We start from the raw sequence: 19,122 nt of genomic DNA on the forward strand, positions 1-19,122 counted from the left end.
GTCTAATAAAGAATTAATAATCAGAATGTATAAAACAGTACCTACAACTAAATAACAAAAGACAAACAACAAGTCACAAAGTAGGCAAAGGATTCCAATAGACACTTTTCCAAAGAAGACATGCAAATGGCCCATAAAACCATGAGAATGTGCTCAATATCAGTCATAATTAGAAAAATGCAAATCAAAACCACAGTGACATACCACTTCACATGGCTATTATCAAAAAACATAAAATAATAAATTGTGGAGAAAATGGCAGCCCTAAGAACTAATAGTGAGAATATCAAATGACACAGACACTATGGATAACAAGTTGCTTTTCCAAAATGTTAAATATAGAATTACCATTTGATCTAGCCATTCTACATCTAAGTATATACCCAAAAGAATTGAACACAGGAATTCAAGCAGACATTTAGATGCTAGGGTTTATAGTAGCATTATTCATAACATTCAAAAGGTAGAGACACTCTAAGTATCCATCAACCAACAAAGGGCTGAATGAAAGTTGGTCTATATACACTGTGAAGTAATAGTCATTAAAAGGGGATGTAATTTTGACATAGATTGATACAGTTTAACCCTGAAAACATGCTAAGTGAAATAAACCAGACTTAAAGGATAAATGTCAATAATTTCACTGATCACATTTACATGAAATACCTAAAGAGGTCAAATTCACAGGCAGAAAGCAGTAGAGACATTACCAGGAGCTGGGAGAGCAAGGAGTACAGGGTCATTATTTACCAGTTTTGAGTTTATGATCAAGGATGGTGAAAAATTTGGGGGTACAGATAGGTAGAGGTGATGGTTACACAGCATCGTGAAGGTACTCAATACCATTAAAACATACACTGGCTAAAATATTACCATCACTCATAATCTACTGCAATAGAAAGGGGGAAAATACATAAGACAAAGATGGAATTATAATCCTAGCCTTGAATCCTATACCTGCTTCTTGTCTGGGGCATGAGCTGCAGGTGGAGCTTCCCTGTCATCCCCCACCCACTGCAGAAATGGGGAAATATTATTTTCTCAAAGAAAAGCCAGGACGGAGCTGAGGAAGCAAAACCAATGTTTACGCAGAGACATTTGAATTACAAATTAAAGATTTATTCTTTACAGCCACACACTATTAATCTCTTAAACTCTTTTTTGCATTAACACAAAAGATGATTGAGCAGACTGCATGAAATATGGTTTTTAATCTGCTTCTCTGAAATATCATTCCTCCTTGGCAATTTAACATCCCTCAGTTAAGTCACTTTTAAAGTAGAAAACTTCTTTTTTATAAAAGGATCGAAACCTGCTGTCCCCCAAAGAGTGATTTCTGAAAATTGATACTTGACTTTGTTTGGTGAACCCTTCTAAAATCTTAGACTTTCCCCACATCACTCATTTGTGTTATCTATCCGGTCCATGTGGAGATTAAAGTTGCAATGATGGGCGTAAGGTGAGTTGGCCAGAATGTGCGGGAAAGACTACGTTGGCTTGTGCAATTGCAAGACAAGGAGGGCAAAGTGACTCCTCCAGTTCTGGATGCCTGCTGGCACTGGACATGCCTGGAGAGAGGCCTGGTGTCTTCCAAGCCTTGGAGGAAGGAGAGAGATAGACAGAATCCATGCCATCCTAGGGACTGTCCTCCCCTTCCAGCACCTCCTGACCTTCTCTTAGCTCTTACATCTTTCGTCAAGGAAATATTTTTATTATTATTATTATTATTATTATTATTATTATTATTATTCAGTTTCTTATAGTGGTATATATTTTTGTGTTTTCTGTCTTTCTCCTACCTAGAATATGCCTAGAATAAGTGAACGAGGGTTTTTGTTTGTTTTGTTTGTGCTGCTGTACTCAAAGCACCTGGCTGTTTGAGCATGCTTTGCTAGAACAAAATAGGTAGACTATAAATACTTGGTGAAAGATGAACTCTCAATCCATATTCTTAAAAATCAACTATCTGAAACTTCCTCCAACATTTCCCTCCTCTACAATACAAAACCGTGTGTCTGAGGCACAGGGTTTCACATAGCAGCACCCACTGCCCTCTAGGAAAGCAGAGAAGCAGATACTGTAATTATCACTATGTTTGTTCCTTTGCCTGTCTTCCCAGGGGGTCTCATCGCTTCCAAAACATGGATATGAAAACTCTTTCAGGGACTGACTATGGAATGATTGAGGAGAAGCATGATTTCAGAAATCAACTTTAAGAGTGAATGTTAACAAATGAACTTAAGGTAAAATGCAATGCTTCTCTTCTCTGACTAGCCATCAAATTCAAGAAAGTGTGTTGGTTCTGATGTGTTGTCCTAGATACTTAAGCTTCTTGCTTCTAGCAGAGAATATCTAGATTAAAAGATAAAGGTTGAGATAAAGATGGATTGTAGGTTGTTAAAAATAGCCATCATTATTTTCTAACACTGCCAGTATAGTAGGATCTAAATTAATCCTGGATTATGAATATTTTGTGGTCAATCATATGAGAGATAACTCAAAGGCCACATTAAAATTTTTAATCTTTATAAACTCGCTCCTGAATTTCAAGTTCAAGAGTATATGGACAACAAAAAGTTAATTTTTTCCTAATTGTCACAGGAATATATAAATTTACAACATATAAAGGAATAAGTATGTATATTCATATGTATGTATCTATCACCATATTTACAGTTTAAATATCATTTAACTTCGTATATAAGCACCTTCACTTCATCAAATATTATTTAAAATTATAATAGCTGCATATTCTTGCAACATTTGGATCATTCATTCATTGAATACCTTATTGCAGGGCATTTATAGCCTTAGTTTGTAAAAGTGGCCACAAGTCTTTACCTGTCTTTGTGTTCCCACCATTTTGTATTGGAACTTTGATCTTCTATCAACAAGGGTGGTCTGTTCCTCCACTGGTCTGTAAGATCCACTGCCACCAACAGAACGTGGTGAAAACCACTATCACCTCCAAGCCCCTGTGCCTGGAGGCTATGCACACTTGTTGGTTATTAGTAGTGGTGGTGTTTTATCATTTTTCTGATTTTTAGGTGTTTATCATGCCTGATGTTCTCTGAACTTCCTGGACTGTAGTTTGGTGTCTGTCATTAATTTTGGAAGGTTCTTCATTATTACTACAAGTATTCTTTTCTGCTTGGTTTTATTTATTATTTCTGTAATTTTAATCATGCACATATAGTGCTATTTCAAAGGATCCTACAGTTCTATATTCTTATTAAAGATCACTTTTTATTGGGTGTGTGTCCCAGGCTTGAAGCCCTCCAAGGGGTTTCTCAAGTAATGTGCATTTCCCTTGCCCCTCCCTCTTGTCCAGCTGCAGCATTTTACCTCCACAGGAAATGGAGAGAGGGTTGAAGGACTGCATCTCCTGGAAACACCACAGGGCTCTGCAGTGTCCCTTGACCTGGAGATGGGCCTTTGTCACAGAAAGTACTCTGGGTGTGTTTCACATGTAGATTCTTTTTTTTTTTTCATTTTATTTATTTTTTTATTTTTTATTAGTTGCTCAAGAAAATACAATGATCTTGACATATCATATATTTGATTCAAATGGGGTATGAATTCTTATTTTGCCACGTGTACAGATTGCAGGATCACGTTGGTTATACAGCCATTCTTCCCCACCCTCTGCCAGACCTGGGAAAGGATCTTTCTTGGGTCTGGACTTTGAGAATCTGATGGATTCCTTGAGGAAAAGCCCATGAAAGCATGTGGGTGTCTTAACTGTGGCCCCCAAGAGGTCCTTGCCCACACAGCCCACAGCAGTGTGTTGGAAGAGCTGTTGAAGTAGCCCTACCAGGTGAGTCCCCACTGGATTCTGCTCCTGCATTGCCGGGTTTCCTGGAAAACATCTCTATCTCTAGATTTTGAACTATAGATTGCCCTGTGCCCTCAGTTCTCGGATAAGTTTTTTTTTTTTCCAATTTTCAACTTTTATTGTTTAGAGAATGGGCATGAGGACTTCCAAGTCCTTCACATATTGAAGGTAAATTTGGATATCCTGTACATGAGTCCTATAAAAGTAGTAGTTTTGGATATACTTTCATATCAGTGTTGAAAGGACGCTTAAGCAAAAGATCCTCCTTTTCCTTAATGTCAGGCCTTGTATAGCTCCTGCTCCTCTCTCGTCCCTGTGACAGAAGGTGTGTGGACCTCTGTTCCTATATCAAATGCTACCAAATAAGAGTGGTTTCAGAAGCCACAGTGCTGCATACTATTGGTTCAATCTCCCTGTGGCCATCAGTATGTTTTTTACCTAATTTTCACATTTCTACTTCTTTTTATTGTTTACTCCAGCAGAGAAACTCCTCACCAAATGAGGGACTTGCTTTTTTTTCTAACCTTCTCTCACCTGCTGTCCTGCCTTGATTCCTGCCTCTCAACCTCAGCCCAGTATCTGATCTCAGCCCGTCTCTGCACCCATGAGAGCCAGTGAGCTCTACACACATCCTTAGAGGAGAGGACACTCCAGTTGCATCTAGAACAGTTGCTGAAGGTCTTGTTTTTTTCTTTAGCTCCCAGCCCTCCCACTCTGTTCCAGGTCACCTGCCTCCTGACCCAGGACTTTCTTCTTTCTCCACAACGCTTTTGACCCTTCTTTCTCCCTGACCCTCTGAGGTCTATTGGAATTTAGGTCTCCACCTGAGACTGTCTCTGCTTTTATGGCAAATACTAGATCTACTAAAATTGGTGTTCTTTCATTAAAAGCAAGATTTAAATTATCTAAATAGTATAAAATCCTATTCACTGAAGATTGCAAGTAATTGGTTCTCGAATACTGAGGGAGATAGAGATAGTTTTGTTCTTTAGATGGCCAGATAGTTAATGTGTTTGCTGTGCATATGCAGAGTACATTTGTTTGTAAAACCTTATTTTTATTCCAAAAATTAATTCTGCTGAACAGCAAGCTACATATATTTGTTTGTTTATTTGTTTGTTTGTAACTGGGGATTGAACCCAGGAGTGCTTTACCACTGAGCTACATCCTCGTCCTTTTTATTTTTTTTTTATTTTGAGATAGGGTCTTGGTAAGTTACTTAGGACCTTGCTAAATTACTGTGGCTGGCCTCAAACTTTTGATTCTCCTGCTGTGGCCTCCTGAGTTGCTGAGATTACAGGTGTTTGCCACAATGTGTGGCCACATACGTTTAGTAATAGCCCATACACTCTAATGGAAAGAGCATAGACTTGAAAAGGAGTCTAAGCTGTGTTTGAATTCTGCCTCTACCACTTATTAACCTTGCGACCTTAGCTATTTACATAAACCTCCCACACCACCTTCCTTAGTCTTAAATGAAGATAACATAAATTAAGAAAATATCAACCCTTGCACTCTTACACATACTGTTCAGCCTGAATGTGGCCTTTCTCACTTTTGTCCATGTTTAACTTGCTACGAAAACATATGTTCACGGATTCTTTGTCTTTTCAAAAGGCTTCCTCACATGACCACCATGCTAATTTTTTTTTCAAGCTTGTTTATTTCTTCAGGCTCACAAACCACAAACTCATATGTGTCTGTGGAAGATGTCTTTGTCTCACATCAAAGTCAAGATCTAACTGTAATAAACTGCTTTTCACCCTCAATACTTACGTAAGTTTTACTTATCCACACAGTGGTCCGTCAGCTTTGCGAGTAGAATTTACTTATGTGCAAACCTCTCCCACTAAACCACAGCCCAGAGAGCGCCAACCACACTATTGGTGCCAGTGCAGCTGTCTGTGCATCCCAGGCTCTCCACAGACATCTAGCAAATTAAATTTATTATTGGATCATGATCGCTGCAACCAAATACAAGATAAGATAGCGTTTCCTTTTAAACTGGAGTGTTCTTGTAAGCACAAAATGATGGGTGCCAACCTCAACAGATCCAGGGAAGCCTGTTATTGTTCTTCGTGGACTTGTATGGCGCGGGGACTCATTTTCTGGTTGCAAAAATGGCCATCGGTTTCAGAGGGGATTTTGGTTTTAGAGTGTGCAATTAGGGTGATTTCATCATTGGAACTTGTGGGTGTGCTGCTCGGAAAGTCAAGGGCTAGTTATGTAGGTGAAACTTTTAACTAGAAGGGCAGCTGTAAAAGGTTGAGACTCATTGTTACTTGGAGAGACAGGAGTCCAGATTGTGAGGGATGGGTGTTTCTTGTTCTGGAATTTATTATCTCCCAGAATTTCAGTATTAGCTTCCTTATTTCAGGGCCCATTGTTATCAGGAAAGGATTTACTGGAAGGTTAATGCTTGGCTAGTTTCTCCTCTCTCCCCGCAAGCTGCATTGTCTCTCCGCTTTTCGTTGGGGGTTATTTTGTAGGAAAATTATTTTCCATAATTCTTCAGTACTCATCTCCACAATGGGCCTATGTGCCTTTAACCTTTGTAAACACTGCACATAGCCCTGAGCCACATGATCTACATCATTAATACATTTGAGGGCCTTAGGATATTTCACAATTTAAATAAATATTTCAATCAGTAGGGAACAAGAAAACTGAAAATCAAATATTGTAGGAAAGGAAAAGGCAAGAAAGAAAGAGAAGGAAGCAAGGAAATATCTAGCATTTGACGATTCTATTTTATTTTATTTTTTTTAAGAAAACAAAGAGAATGCTACAGCCTCGTCAGTTTTGAGCAAAAGCCAACAAGAAACAGGGTTATGCTCAGATTGCAAATGAACAGAAAAGTGACAGAGAAAAATCACTGAGATAACCCACTGGTCCTCTTGTGCTGCCCCTTATCTGACAATCTGAGGTCGAGAGAAAACCGAGGGCAAGGAAGGAAATGAGGTCCTCCTCAGCTCTCATTAAACGCCCGAGGAGCCCAGCAACTGCTGAGCAGAGCACTTGGAGGGTACTGGGAGAGGAAGCAGGTTACTTATTTCACCACCTTCCCTGCGCTGGAGGAAATAAGAAATAGCTCCAAGACTAATAATAACAGAAACAGCTTCCAAAGCAGAGGAGCCCGGCCACGCTTCCTAAAGGCAGTATAAATAATTAAGTGTCTCTACAGGCAAACCACTGGGAGAAAGGGAGAAGGGCTGCAAAGTGCCCGTGTCTTTTCAACTCAGTTCTGCACATATTCTTTAAAGGAAAAGGAAAGGGGGTGCCAGGACCAAGTCTTAGAGCTGGAAGGAACATGTGTTTATTCTCTGATTTATTCATTTATTCACTCCTACCAAGTGTTCCTCATGGACTATCAGTTATACCACCTGCGGGAGCTTTGCTATCAGCCTCTCCTCCTTCTTCATTCTTTACATGAAGAATTGCCCAAACTGTGAATCCAGAAGTGAAGTGATGTGCAAAGATGACACCTGGCTTGTCCAAACCTGGGACCATAACCCAGTTTCCCCGCTCCCCAGAGATGTTTTCCATTATGCTCTACTCTCTTAAAAATGTGGCTTGTGAATTACTAATAAATAGCTTTACTCTTATGATTATATTAAGAACAAGAAAATAAAAATAATAATAAAGGAGAGAAACACATTTCAATATTAGTACTGTTGAAGATGACTCTCCAAGGTGCTCCTTCTGAGAACGCCACGTACCCACTGCCTTTTGGGGAAGTTTGCTTTGCCTGCCTTCGGGCCCCATTATCTCTGATGCCCCTCTTTCTGGGTGGCTGCTCCTTCTCTCTTACCTTTGATCTATCCACTCCACATTCCTGACATCTAGAATTTGGATTCCCTTTGACTTCTCTTCACCATCTCCGCACACGCCCTAATTAACATTTCTGTTTTAGTTAGCATTTTCCACTGCTGTGACAAAGGATCAGACCAGAACAACCATGGAAGAGGAAAAGTTTGTTTGAGGGCTCACAGTTTCAGAGATCTTAGTCCATAGAAGGCTGGCTCCATTTCTCGGGGCTTGAGATGAGGCTGACTATCATGGTGGAGTGTGTGGTGGAGGAAAGCAGTTCACATCTTAGTGATCAAAAGCCAAGAGAGAGATTCCACTCTCTGGATACAAATATATATACACCAATGTCATGCCCTAATCCCCACCTCTTCCAACCACACCCTACCACTTTGGTTAATCCCATCAGGGATTAACTCACTGGTTAGGCTAAGGCTATAACCCAATCATTTCTCCTCCAAACCTTCATGCATTGTCTCACATGTGAGCTTTTGGGGGACACCTCACATCCAAACCATAACTACATCCAATGTCACAGCTCTGAGTTATACCAATATTCTGATGATTCCCAAATTTACATATTTTTCTCTCACCTTTCCCTTCAATTCTGTACTTCTCTCTGAAAATCTGACATCCAAGTAACATCACAACCTTAGCATCTTTAAAACAAACTCCACCCATTCACACACTGAAAAGAATCTGCTTCTGCTCTCAGGAAAACAAAATACTCTTTTGTCCTTCTGCTCAAGTAAAACACTGTGTAAGGGATGATTCTTCCATTTCCTCTTTCTTCACACTCAACCCATCAGCAAATTAGTCTGAAACATATACTGCACCCAGCCACGCCTGTCCTCCTGCACCACGGTGGATGATTGCAGCAGCTTCCTCATTGATTCTTCTGCATTCCCTTTGCCCCACTCCAGCTTCCTCTTCACCTAATGTCCTAAGTCACTCCTCTGCTCAAAATGACCCAATGGCCACCCCCACACGACCTAATAACCAAAGCCCCTGGCTACTGCTAAATGGACCCTTGCCAACTGGATCCCTGCTGTCTCCCAGGCCACCTAGCCTCTCCCACTTACCCCACTAATGCAAGTCACCACACATACTAATGCCCGCTCTCAGGGTCTATGCAAGCTGCTCCCACCTTTGAGTGCTATTTTGCTTTATCCCTCCATGAACACCTTCACTTCACAGAGGTCTCTGCTAACATGGACACACTCCATCATGCTCTGGCCCCTTTCTCTGCTTGGTTTCTCTCCTTGGCACCTATCACCATGTGACACATACTTTCTCCTCTGACTTCCACTATGGAAGCATAGGCACTGTGACAGCAGAATGCTACTTTCTGTATTTCTCTTTCCTTCAACATAATTGCATTGCTCCAGAATCCTAGACTCCTAATTTTCAACAGACAATTTCTTCCCCCAACCTTTATGAAAACATATTATAAATCAAAACTGTAATACTTTCTGAACAGAGAAAGAGATAAAAGGTTATAGGGCTAGGGGCAAGGGGATGGTGAAAGATCGAAAGGAAAGGTGTTACATTCATTGGGAAAAAGGGTTAGCCTCCGATGGAAGGAAAAGACAGTGGGACGCTAGGGAAAGGGGTCAATGCAGTAGCACCCCCATATGTTGGTGATGTGTTCTAAGACCCCTGGATGCTTAAAGCTGACAATGGACTAAACACTGTTTTGTTCACACTGTTTATACACACACACACACACACACACACACATAAATATATATACATATGTATGCTGATTTTAAAGTTTAAAATAATTAAAAATAGAAAAATTATAATAATATACTGTGTTAAAAATTATGGGATTATTATCTTTCAAAATATTGTACTTTCAAATTGCTAATATCAGTACTTTTGTATTTGGAGGCTATTATTAAGTAAAATAAGAATTACTTGAACACATGCATTGTGATAACATGACAGTCAGTCTGGCAACCAAGATGTCTATCAAGTGACTAGCAGGTTAAGTTACACAATGCAGATATGCTGGATAAAGGAGTGATGCACATCCTGGTTGGGACAGTGAGGTGGTAGGAGATGTCTTCATTCTCTCAGAGCAGAATTCAGTGTAAAATGCATATAATGTTTATTTCTGGAAATTTCCACTTAGTAATGTTAAAACATGGCTGAGCATAGGTAACTGGAATCATGGGAACTGAAACTGATGGGGGTGGAGACCAGAGTGTTCCAATATTCAGTGAGTAGGATTATTTCCATGAGTCAGGAGTTGAAATAAACCAGGCAAATAGCTCAGTGTGGAAGCAGTTGTGCCTGCTTGGAGTGGATCTAGGAGGGAAAACCCAGAGTAAGGTGCTGGGCTGGGTTCTTAGAGGGAGAAAGTATTGTTCAACTGAAGAAGAAAGCTGCTATCTCCCTCAAGTCTACCTGTTTAAGGTGCAGTTCTGCTTAGTTCTAAGGGGACTTAGAATTAGTTCTTTTAGAATAGTCCAGCATGATGGTATATTGAACTATTTGATGAAAATAGTTCTATTTTGTATTGCTTACACAAAATTTAAATATGGTAGTCTTAATAAATGCTAAAACGGAATTTGAGAAAATTCAAAACTGTTTTAGCTGAAATTTATAAATAAGTATATGATTGTTTTAAAATAGAAAAATATTTTCATCATTTGTTGAACAATACTTGCCTATTAACATTGGTCTCAAAAATAATGAACAAGGGGAGAGTAATTGGATTACCATTTTTGGTTAAATTCCCTGAGAATTTTCTGCCAAAAACATGAAGTAGACATAGAATTATACTTCTTTGAAAGCACAATAAAAATTTATTATTATTTGTAGGTAATGTGATGAGAAAACTCAGACTACCTGAAAATTGAACAAATAAAAACTCCAAGAATATGACTGTATAAAGAATATTCAGCTGTTTCTTATACTGCAACTATAACCAGATAGAAAAGTTTATGAACATAACTTCATTCTCATGTGCATAAGATTGATTTAAAGAAACACATAGAACAACAACAACAAAATGTTCAGAACTTATATGGGAAATTACAGTTGAATAACTGCTATAAAAAATCCTTATTGTTGAAAAGAAGACTGCAAATGAATATAATACCAGATTTTCCTAATATATATTAATGCATTTTCACAATAAGTCTGTAATTCCCCTATAATTAATTTGAATACTTTTATAAAGAGAAAAAAAGTCATATTTAAAAGTTGAAATTTTTGAAGTAGTTACCTGAAAGGTTAGTTAACACTTAAATGATATGTCCCATTAATTAATAGAATGAGTAGTTTAAAGAGAAATGATAAAAACTATTATTTTATATAAAAAATCAGGGATAAATAAGATCTGAATTGTAATAACCGTACTTTAAACAAAGACATCTCCCTTAGATAACACATTTTGCTTTGAAAGTGTAGCATAGTGGCCACTGATAAAGAAAACACTTACATTCCAGAGAGATATTAGCCATCTAGCCTCTAGCAGTAAGTGGTCTATAATCTCAGTGGATTCATAGCCAAGTGCAAAGGTTTTAATAATGGTGTCCCTTCCAAAATTCATGTTGAAGCTTTGTCCCTGTGCTCCACTTTTAGGAGATGTGGTCTTTGGAAGATGGTCGAGTCACCCTCTGTTCTGGTTTGGATGTGAGGTGTCCCCCAAAAGCTCATGTGTGAGACAATCCAAGAAGGTTCTGAGTGCTGAGAGCCACGGCCGAGTCTGTATGGTCCCTGGCATTTTGCCAACAGTATTGATTGACAGGCGAGGCATTACTATCCGCCTCTGCCGCAACTTTTGAGTTCTCTCACTATTTTGGAGTTCTCGTGGGGATTTCCGGGGATTCCCCGAGAGTTCCCATTGGTTGGGGAAGTGCAGGAGGAGGGATTTCTGAGAGAGATATTTCCGGCTGGGGGTTCCTGGAGAAGCCTCGTGGCGTTCGGGAGGATTCCCCGGGAGCTGTGTGAAGTGTTTTCCTGCAGTTTGAAAATAAAGTTTGTTCCTGCTTCAGTGGCTCGTGATTTGTGCCCAGCCAGACTGTGGCATCTGAGGAGAAATGATTGGGTTGTGAGAGTCTTAACCCAATTAGTGAATTAATCCCCTGATAGGGATTAACTGAGTGGTAACCAAAGTGGTAGGGTGTGGCTGGAGGAGGTGAGATTTAGGGTGTGGCTTTTGTGTATATATTTGTATCTGGAAAGTGGAGTCTCTCTCTGCTTCCTGATCACTGTGATATGAGCTGCTTCCCTCTCCCACGCTCTCCCACCATGATGTTCACCCTCACCTTGAGCCGCAAGGCAGGGAGCTAGCCTTGTATGGACCAAGACCTCTGAAACTGTGAGCCCTCAAGTAAACTCTTCCTTCTCTAAAACTGTTCTGGTTAGATCCTTTAGTCATAGCAGTGAAAAGCTGACTAAAACACCCTTATAAAGGACACATAAAGGACATGCGCTTTTGCCCTTCTGTCCCTCTGCCATGCATGGATGCAGTGTTCAGTCCTTCAGAGAATGCACCTACTAGACCCATCCTTGACACAGACACCTTGACAGACCAGACACCAGTTCTACAGTGCCTTGATACTGGACTTGTCAGCCTCCGTGGCCACGGGAATTTCTATAGTTTATAAATTACTTAATGGTGAGTGTTTCTTTATGGTGGCACAAAGGAACTCTGACAACAAGGAAGCCTTATGTCATGCTCAAGTTCTATGGCAGCAGTGAATGCCTGGTATGATTCTCCTCTGCTTCCGTTTTCATGGTGGGGCCTGGATTGAACGGGCAGTCCCTCTTGGAAAATACCATCATTCTGGAGGACGGAAGCAACAGTTTAGAGGGAAGTTACACTGCCTCCAGGAACTCCGCTCAGAGAAATAAGGATCCCATCTGCCCACTTTCTGTGGGCTAAAGCATGTTGCAAGGCCAGCCTCCACCCAGGTGCTTAGAGGGTCACCTCCATGGTGAAGGTGACACTGTAAGCCACAAGGTAGTGAGAGCAGATATATAGTCTTCTTAAACAGAAGTGAGGCAAAGTCAAATAATTGGGTACAAAAATATAACCTACTATATCTACATATCCTGTTTAAGTAGAGAACGAAGCCCAGGCACAACGTCCCTCTGACAACAGCCAAGGAGACCAGGGTTCAGCCCATGTGGAAAAGCCTCGGCTGTGGGCCTTTCTTCCATCAGCATACACTCAGCAGCTACTACTTGCTATTTTTGTCACTCTGGATGTGGTACTTAAATTCTCTGGTCTTCAGTTTACTTATCTCTAAAGCAACAGTACAAATCCTAATCTTTTAAGTTTGAAAAGTGCCTGGAATGGAAGGTGTTGATAAGTATCTCTTTGCATGATTTTTAAAGACCTGGTGCTACTTTGCCCCTTTAGCATGTTTATGTCTAGCTGAGGATGCTGTCTGGTGTCTAGGCCCAGTCTCTCTGTGTTCTCCGTACGGTGCCCATTTTATTGCAGAAGCTACTTAAAAGGGTGGTTCACAGCCCAGTGCTTTCTTTTCTAGAAATTATACCATTGATCTGTTCTCAGAAATGTAAATATGCATGTGTAGAAGACCATTCATTACTAGTGGATGGGTACTTAGTAAGTGATCAGCTGTATTGTTGTGGGATGTTGTTTCTCTGTGGATGAAGGCTACCCACAACCCCCCTCACTGTCACTTGGAAGTCTAAAATAATGAAAGAAAAACAAAACAAAACACAGCACTAGTATTATGCGATGCCCTTGCTGAAATCCTTCAGTAACGCTCCTGTTGTCTCTCACACTGGTATACAAATCCTCAGGACTTTTTTTTTTTAACACAAATATATACACATAACTATATATTTATAAGATTTTTAAAAATAAATTTCTCTCCTAGTTGATGTGAAATCTTCTGAGGGCAGAGACCATGTCTGTTTTGTCGTCCACTGTATCTTTGACTACTAAAATACCCAACAGATGGCAATTGCTGAGTAAATTAAGCTATTGTCCAAATCACAGAATTCAATTACTACATTGTCAAACAAGTTTCTGTCTGGCTCAGCACCTCCATCTTTTTCTTCAAAGCATACTCTGCCTGGAAAAGAGTTTCTTTACAAAGCAATGCTATATTTTAAGACCTGAACCCTTAATACTTAATATACTTAATTGTAAGTTATTGATATATTAAATTCTGTATATATGTATTGGTAAAAATATGAGCTTGGCATAATTATTAATAATGATTGACATTTTTTAAATCTTGTATTCATTTTAAAGTACTCGACTATAAAAGTGGGCATACATATGTATGTGATAATGTGGATATTCAGAGTGGGTTCCTTAGAGCCACAGAAATGTACTTCTCTTTCAAAAGCTAAATAACTGGAGGAAAACTCACTTACTGCATAAGAAGGAAGGAATTATGATATTTAATAAAAGAAACTTCATAATGTGTTTTCCAAATGAGCATATATTTTTGTCCCTGATTTATAAGTACCTGTAGTTTAAGAAATTTGAGATCAAGGTTGATGACCTGGTAAACTCCCCAAAGAATCTTTTAAAAATTGGAATTGGTACTGTTATGCACTATGCCTTTAAGGAGATGAATCTTGGATGACTTCAGAGTTCATGGCTTATGTAACTGTCCAAGTGATCCTTCTAGAAATTGGCTATGTGACCTTGCATCTCTCTCTTTTCCTCATTGCATTTTGGTTTTTCCATTTGTAAGACTAGAAAGTTGAATGATCCTTAAGGTTTCTTCCAACTCCCGTATTATTTCCTTATAAATTTAAAAAACCCTTCTGTCCCCAGTGGCTGCTGTCACTCAAGCTGCCTGTTTTGCTGACATGGTGTCTAGACAGTTGCAGCACTGTGGTCAATGTGACATTGTTATCAGCTGAACAATGACCCCTTCAAGCCTTGTTGGTGGCACTGTGACATATCATTCACAAGAAATAATGAGCTTAGAGTGGTTTTATAATTAGACCCATTCTAAAGCAATTAAATCCAAGTTAAATGATAAAACTGTGTTACTTCTGCCAGGGTTTCAGAGGGGTTGTGGGTGAACATATTGTGTTCAGTTGTCATACAGAATGAACAAATTGAGGAACAATGCTAACTGGTAATATGATAAAAGTGGCAGTGAATAGACACAATCAAGTTAACAAAAGCAGTTGTCACTCAGGGAGAAAACCTGGGCTGCAGACAAGGAAGAGGGATCACACCACTTTCTACAAACGGTTTGCAGATACATGAAGTACTCTGTACCATGCTAGGAGCACAGGTTCCTACTGACAAGAGCCTTCCTCCCTGTATTATGCCCCCTCTGTGCAAAAAGCAAAGCTTGAAAAGATGCAGGAACAGCAAAATATTTCTTCAAGATTGCTCCCAAGAAGCAGGTCTACGTAGCCAAAAGACTCTTAGAGCACAGCTCCTGAGATTTGAGCTCTGAGGTCAGACTGCCTACTTTCACATTTTTACTGCTGCCCAGAAGAGGAGCGAATGTGATTGGACAAGTGACTCAGGTTCGTGACTCAGAAAGTGGATGTAATGATATAGTTGCCTGATCTCTTATCTGACAAAATCTTCAGACCAGAAATGTTTCAGATTTTAAGATGTTTGGGGGATTCCAAAAGTTAATGATGCATATGCAGTAACTTACATAACATAATAAGTAGGGATATTTAAATGTAAAATAATGTACCTATCATAAAATAACAACAATAGTATCTTCACAGTGAAACATTAATCACAATAGATGAGATAAAAATAAATGACAGATAACCTCACATCACTTTAGGCCAGTTTATTCTGCCAAAAACAGTGTGTGATTGTGTGTGTGTGTGTGTGTGTGTGTGTGTTTTCTCTCTCTCTCATAGCTAGAATACCTATGGCTAGATAGTGGGTATCCTATAAACTCAGGACATCCACAGGACAGAGAAAGTATTGTAGAGCTGTGATTCCTACTTTGTAAGGGAATATAAGACTTAAATGTCATAAGTGTAAAATTCTTAAAACAAAGTCTCTCTTGTATATTATGCTTTATTAGAATAGTCCTGTTTTGGTCAGTCTTTTGCTGCTATGACTAAAGGATCTGACCAGAACAACTGTAGAGGAGGAAGAGTTTATTTGAGGGCTCACAGTTTCAGAGGTCTTAGTCCATACAAGGCTGGGTCCATTCCTCAGGGCTTGAGGTGAGGCTGAACATCATAGTGGAGAGTATGGTGGAGGGAATCAGCTCACACCATGGTAATCAAGAAGCAGAGAGAGAGAATCTCCTCTCCAGTTACAAATATACACCCAAAGCCACGCTTCAATTCCCATCTCCTCCAGCCACACCCCACCACTGCAGTTACACTATTAATCCCTAAGAGGGGATTAAACCACTGATTGGGTTAAGACTCCTACAATCCAATCATTTCTCCTCTGAACTTTCTTGCATTGTCTCACACATGACGTTTTGGGGGACACCTCCCATCCAAACCATAACAAGTCCCTATGTCTATTGTTTTGATTATTCCTGCAATGGACCTCAGAGAACTTAACCTGTTCCAGGTGATGGATCTCTGTGTGATAGTCTTAGTTCTGTTTGGCTGCTGTAACAACATACTACAGATTGGGTAGCTGGTTAAGTAATACAATTGATTTCTCACAGTGCTGGAGGCTGGAAGCTCAAGGTCAAGGCACCAGCATGAATAGTATTAGGTGAAGGCTGTTCTGTGCTTCTTAGATGGCCCCCTGTTGCTGTGTCCTTTCATGGTGGAAATAAAAAGTGGGACAAATTTTTGTCCCATGTGGCAGAAGAGATGAGAGAGCTGGGCATCTCTCCCAAGCCTACTTTATTAAGGTAGTAAATTCCATTCATAAAGGAGGAGCCCTCCTTATTTAGTCATTTCCCAACCACATTCCCCAATGATTTAGTCATTTTTCATGACTAATCAACTTCCCCAAAGGTCCCACCTTCCACCATTGCAATGGGAATTAAGTTTCAGCAAGAGTTTTGGAGGGATATAAAGATTCAAACTGTAGCAAAAGCCAACTAGCATCCCCACCCACATCGCTTGGATACTAAAACTTAATCTCTGCTCAGGACAAAACTCCTTCCCCTGAGCCAAATATCTTACCAGAAGAAAAAGCTAGAGAACCCTTATTTCCTGACTTCAAAACTCACCATATACAAATAGTAATCCAAACCATAAGGTACTGGCATGGAAATGGACATATAGATGAATGGAATAGAACAGGGAGCCAGAAATAAATCCTCAAAAATATAGTTTGTGTGTGTGTGTGTGTGTGTGTGTGTGTGTGCGCTAAGAGGGTCAAGAATATTCCATGGAGAAAAGACACTGTTTCCAACAAATGACAAAATTAAATGCCCACATTCAAAACAGTGAAGGTAAGCCATTATCTAATACCACATACAAAAATGAACTCAAAATTTACCAAATAGCTAAGCCATAAGACCCAAAACAACGAAACTCAGGGGATAACAGTGTGGTGTGGACCAGCAGCATGATTATCTCCTGAGAACAGGTGACATAAGATGCTCAAGCTCCATCACAGAGCTACTGAATAGAAATCTAAATTTTAACAGGATGCACAGATTTCAGGAAAGCACTGCTCTAAATCCCGGTTCCTGTTGCATCTTTGTTTCTTACAAGCCAAAAGGAACAACTGGCTTCCAATTGGCTATCTCCACAGTCAGTCCTTTCCAATACCATGATCCAGCACACTCTCTCCAGTGCCCACAGCCACCCTGCACCATCGCTTCCAGACGGGACTTTCCATTGTACTTCTTCTTCTTTCCATTTTCTAGGTGAAAATGAAGCATAATATCTAAGAGGGGCATTAATGTATAGGCATTCTTCATAACTTCTAGAATTGTTTTTTCTTATTTCCATGTGTACAGATTTCTATAAATTCAGTGATTGCTATTGAAAATCATTCATAAGAAAAAGCATGAATGTCTAAAATGTGTACCAACCTCTAGAGGTTAATCAGGGAAGAAAAAGAAGGAACTTAGTAATTTGTAGGCTGGTGTCTCCTGTGGCATGAATTTTGTCTCTGAACCCTTTGGACAGTTGCCAAAAGGGCATGCTTTACAAGTGTAGAGAAATTAAGGAACTTGCTCATGATACTCCAGCTTGTATTTGAAGTGGAATTCAAACCCACAGACTAATCAAGAGGCTAAAGCTTTAAACACCGAGAGTTCTCCCTCTGCTCTGCCTTTGCCTACCTGACTGTCAGCTGCTACATCTCCGCTTCATTATCCATGGCAGAAAAATAAAAATCTCCACTCTTAAGGGAATTATGAGTTTAAAATGAGACAATGTAGTCCAAGGAACTGCACACATTTTAATATGTTCTATAAATGTTAGGTTAGAAAGTGGGCCTACTTTATCTAGAACCAAATATGTGAGAGCAGTATTGAATAAAAACTTCAACAGGATGAACCCAAGTTAACCAATTTCCTTAATTAGCAGGATAGTGTGCATCTAATTTACAGAGGAGGAGGAAAATCACAAGAAAATGAGCTGACATCTAGCACTTATTTTTTTTAAAGGCTATGAAATACCCTGGGGTAATATTAATTCAATCACATCTGAGATACCCTCTTATTTCCTCTTGACCTTGATAATGAGAATTATCATTTGCAATCCACAGGGCCAAAATATTAAAGTGTGTGTTGTGTGTGTGTGTGTGTGTGTGTGTGTGTGTGTGTGTGTGATGGTAAGATAAGGGAGAGCAAAAAAATAAGAGCAAAAGGCTCTGAGAGTTGCCACAGCAAATACTAACACCTGCTTACTGGGTACTGTGAGTGATTTCATATGTAAATTCACTTAATCTTCAAAACAATACCCTGAGATAGATACCACAATTATTCCCATTTTACAAATAAGAAATGGAGACACAGCAAAGTTAGATATTTGCCTAAGATCATGTGTCTAGAAAGTGCTGGCCTAGGAGTCGAACCAGGCTGTCAGCCCCAAGGGCACAGTCCAAACAGTTTGTATTCTTTTTTTTATTAGTTGTTCAAAACAGTACATAGCTCTTGACATATCATATTTCATACCTTTGATTCAAGTGGGTTATGAACTCCCATTTTTCCCCCGTATACAGATTGCGGAATCACATCAGTTACACATCCACGTTTTTACATACTGCCATACTAGTGTCTGTTGTATTCTGCTGTCTTTCCTATCCTCTACTATCCCCCCTCCCCTCCCCTCCCATCTTCTCTCTCTACCCCATCTACTGTACTTCATTTCTCTCCCTTGTTTTTTCCCCCCTTTCCCTTCATCTCCTCTTATATGTAATTTTGCATAATGATGAGGGTCTCCTTCCATTTCCATGCAATTTCCCTTCTCTCTCCCTTTCCCTCCCACCTCTCATCCCTGTTTAATGTTAATCTTCTTCTCATGCTCTTCCTCCCTGCTCTGTTCTTAGTTGCTCTCCTTATATCAAAGATGACATTTGGCATTTATTTTTAGGGATTGGCTAGCTTCACTTA

General features: G+C 39.7%; 1 long non-coding RNA gene across 1 annotated transcript; it reads right to left on the reverse strand.

The window, feature by feature from the left end:
* Positions 1 to 3,492: 3,492 nt before the first annotated feature.
* On the reverse strand, positions 3,493 to 18,810 carry LOC125616502. The gene is made up of 3 exons (XR_007347133.1): positions 18,754 to 18,810; positions 18,212 to 18,213; positions 3,493 to 3,633 (listed from the first exon to the last, which is right to left on the reverse strand). It is a non-coding gene; the product is annotated as an uncharacterized LOC125616502 (long non-coding RNA).
* Between the last annotated feature and the right edge of the window lie 312 nt (positions 18,811 to 19,122).

This window comes from Marmota marmota, unplaced genomic scaffold (genome assembly GCF_001458135.2).
Source record: "Marmota marmota marmota unplaced genomic scaffold, marMar, whole genome shotgun sequence".
Lineage (NCBI taxonomy): Eukaryota > Metazoa > Chordata > Mammalia > Rodentia > Sciuridae > Marmota > Marmota marmota.